Source organism: Tupaia chinensis, unplaced genomic scaffold (assembly GCF_000334495.1).
Source record: "Tupaia chinensis unplaced genomic scaffold, TupChi_1.0 Scaffold000532_1, whole genome shotgun sequence".
Taxonomy (NCBI): Eukaryota; Metazoa; Chordata; class Mammalia; order Scandentia; family Tupaiidae; genus Tupaia; species Tupaia belangeri.
In genome coordinates this window covers 689679-693689 of record NW_006160045.1, presented here as the reverse complement: position 1 = coordinate 693689, position 4011 = coordinate 689679, and the positions used below count along the sequence as shown (strand labels likewise).

The following is a 4011-nucleotide window of genomic DNA, read 5'->3' as shown; positions in this document are numbered from 1 at the left end:
CCCTACACCTGTAGAAGGATATCTGGGAGGGATACCAGTGGGAGAGATACAGGCTCTGAGACCAGACACATTAGGTTCAATCCTATCTTGCTAGGTCAAGGTGACTACATTTGAAAATAAATTTAAGTCTCAGTTTCTTAATCCATAATGTTGGAATAACACCTGTTTTGTAAAGTTGTTAGGATTAGAGACCAGCAGATGGCATAATAGTTATGTCTAGATTCCCATGTGGTGGACCACAGTTCCATCCCCAGACCTGGAAGCTTAAAACTCAAGCCGGGCATGTGCGCATGTGTGCATGTGTGCCCAAGATCCTGAGAGGAGAAGGGACTGCGGAGTGGCCATTCCTGCAGGGGGTGATATCAAGCTTTCTGTTTCTGTCTTTGTCTCTCTAGCAAGTGCATGCACCCTATAGCAACAAATCTCTCTAAAATAAAATAAAGTTTTTAGGATTAAACGAGATAATATAAACTGCTGAAGAGAGAGCATATTTTTTCATAACATTGGGGCTATTGTTACTAACAGAATGACTGCATGTCAGATTTTAGTTCTGTTAAGGCAGTTAGTACATGTGTTTTCCTAAAAATATCAAGCTCTGTACTTATCTTTAACTTTGAATGCAGTGTTTCCCTCCTCTGCTTATAATGCCCTCTCCTGTCAGCTATCCCATGGACTCTCTTGTCTGACTTGCTGCTTAAGAAATACTGACTCTTTCAACACTTCACTTTTCCCTTTTGTTGGAACCTCTTTTTTAACTTCCTACCAGGGGAGGTTTCTTGGACATGTTTTCATCGGGGCATGTGTTTCATTGGATGCAATAGTTTTTTTGCACACCGAGTTCCAGAGTAAAATATAAAACGTCCGAGAGTGGAGAGCAGGTCTCTTCATCAACTCTTATATTTCCCCAATACCTAACACACTATCTGCCAGACAGAGATGATCAACAAATATTTTTCTAAAAAATACAGAAATATTTTCTAATATCTGAGTGAAGACTGTTTTTTTTAATAATTTTAAGGTAATAGTCAAGTCAGTTTTTAATATCTGACAAAGCTAGTTAACCTTTACAATGGAAGAATAAATATACTTTGGAATATGTTAAAATTAAAAACATAAGCAGAAACTTCATTTAAAAAGATCATAGGCAGATGAAGCATATCTTGGTTAAGCAAGAGAGAAGATGAGGCAGGGGACAGCTTTTAGACTAAAGGCTTTTAAAGAAGAACTTTATTTACATAGGAAAAACAAAAAAATGGGGAACAAATAAATTGAAAATCAGAAGAATTTCTATGTGGGATGAATTTGATGGAGAAAGAAAAATGGTCAAACAATGGCAAGTCCATCTATTTGCAAGAAGAAAAGGGAGTGTTTGACTGAAGAAGAAAGCAAATAGATTATATAATGTGAAAGAAATATGTGAATAACAAACTACTTTTAAGAACTGTTTCAAAAATAGGAAGACCTATGCTCTGAGATTAAAAGATGTGGAGAAATGATGGATGACAGACCAAAGAGGTATGCAATTAATATTAAAGAAATCCTCAACCTCCCCAGTAGGAAAGAGGCAGATTCTCCCTGACTGGAGAATCTACTGGGCCTTGATGACTCATGTTAGGTTTTGTTAGAGTGCCTACTGTTTGGTCTTCTGATCACCTCACTGTTTTCACGAGGTAAGCCCAGGTCTCTTGATAAAAACAAGTCCCAATTCTCTAAGCTTGCAGGACAGGAGCAATCACCAAGGAAGGATAACATGGGAGGGTCTGGGTGTGTAAAAGTGTGTGTGTGTTTGTACATGTGTGTACATGAGCATCTGACTGTTTTAAAGGAAGCCTACTAGTTTCTTACCATTGAAATAGTTCCACAGGTACTGCAGAACTGCAGGGACCAGAGCCATAATGTCAGTAACTCGTTCATCTGTCCATGCCAAATGGATCGTGGGAAAAGTGATTGGGACAGCAGTGCAAAAAACTGCGAAAGTGAGAGTGACCAGGCTTATTCTGATCCCTATTTATTAAAGAATTTTAATAAGAGAAAAACCTACTTTGCCCACGATGCCCTTCAGCAGTGTACAGTCGGGGATATTGTGCATCTCAAAGCTTTACCTGTTCCAAGAACAAAGTACGTGAAACATGAACTGGCTGAGATCGTTTTCAAAGTTGGAAAAGTCATAGATCTGGTGACAGGAAGACCCTGTGCTGGAACTACCTACCTGGAGAGCCCAGTCAGTTCGGAAACCACCCATCTAACCAAAACCCTAGAAGAACTCAGTATCTCTTTAACACATGAAGGGGGTTTGGAAGGAACCAAAGGGAAAGACTGACATGTTCACTTTATGGGAAAAGAAAATTTTCTCAGTTTTATCATAAACTACACAGTTACTCTTGTGGTATATTATTAAATAACTAAGATTAAATGAAGAACCTGTTATAATTTTTCATAAAGAATTATGGTCATGTTTCAAATGTTCTTTTCAGCAAACATGCTTTTGTGTTCACTAAGTGTACATAGCAATTTGCCACATTATTTTGTAAGCATACTGTTTTAGAAGATAGATTGGGTTTGTTTGTTACTTTTTCATTAAAGGGAATCTTGAATTAGAATTCTTATTTTGGGAGAATATTTTTGATATAAACAGATAAAATCCCATTAAACAATATTTTTGTTCCATATTTTAAATAAATTTAATTTTTTCTCTGATTTTAATCAGTTCCAAAGGGAAATAGTTAACATGCTTGTAAGCCAGACTTTTTCAGATTAAGCCATATTAATAAGAATGTTGACATGATGGAAATAAAATTTAAAGTTCTATGTTACCTTTTTTTAATATCCCAGGCCAGATTAAGTAGGTGTGAGTTAAGACATGACACACATAAGTTGTAGGACTTTTCACACATACATTCGAGTTGAAGAGTGTCTGAGTTTTGTTGCAGTTCGTTAATAAACTGTGATAACTTTTTTGTGAAAAAAAAAAAAGAAATAGTTCCACAAAGAACTTCGCTATTGACAGTATGTTTTGAAATATCATTTATGCACTTCCCAGCAGTGTGATCTCATTGTTAGAGATGTCAGACATTTCTAATTCAGATATTGTTCTGCATTTTTGAAGTCTAGGTGGACAAGTATTCAAAGTTATTAATAACACATAGAAGAGCAGCATAGAGAAGGCAGAGAAAGAGGATGTTAAAAGTTGATTTTATTTGTACCAGAAGATGGCATAATAGTTATGTCGCTGGATTACTCATGTAGTCTACTGCGGTTCAAGTCCTGGACCCAATGGCTTACAACTCATGCTAGTGTGTGTGTGTGTGTGTGTGTGTGTGTGTGTGTGTGCATGCATGCCCAAGATCCCGAGAGGAGAAAGGAGGAGAAGGGATTGTGGCATGGATATCTTCCCTGGGGCTGATTTGTCACTTTCTGTCTCTCCATCTCTGTCTCTCTGGTGAGTGTATGTGCCTTATAGCAAAAATATCTCTCAAAAAAATAAATAAAGAAAAAATGTTGATTTTATTGCTATTTCACTGATTACAGTATTTGTGGGGGAATTCTGACTGCTGGACAGCTTGGCAGTACTAGAGTATTAAGCAGGCTTCTAAGCACTTCCACAGATCTGGTTTATGTGGCAAAAGACAGATGACTGATGATGAACTTACGGAAAAACCAAGGGAAAGTGCCAAAGAGGGAATTTTATCAAGTTTACAGTGAGAACAACTTTTGGATCCAGCAAACACACTTTTGGATCCAGCAAACACACTTTTTCTTGAAGATCATTTGCAGCCCTAAATGCAAGCCAAGTTCCTGCAGTGTATGAAGAGTCTATACTGAACTGAAAGGCATCCTTCTTTACTCTCAATGGTTGATAGAAAAAAAAAATTGCAGGAATAAGAACTGTGTCATAATTCTTGCTGTATTATAAATTTTAGATTTTGTTTTTAGAGAAAAGGATCAATCAGGGAGATACTATTTCATAAGGCAAGTATTATAGACTATAAAGATGGAAAAGAAGTGTTATAT

The 4011-nt window shown here is 36.9% G+C and overlaps 1 pseudogene; it reads left to right on the top strand.

Annotated features, from left to right (window-relative positions):
* Positions 1 to 1895: 1895 nt before the first annotated feature.
* Positions 1896 to 2320, top strand: LOC102477783 (28S ribosomal protein S17, mitochondrial pseudogene; annotated as a pseudogene).
* The last annotated feature ends 1691 nt before the right edge of the window (positions 2321 to 4011 follow it).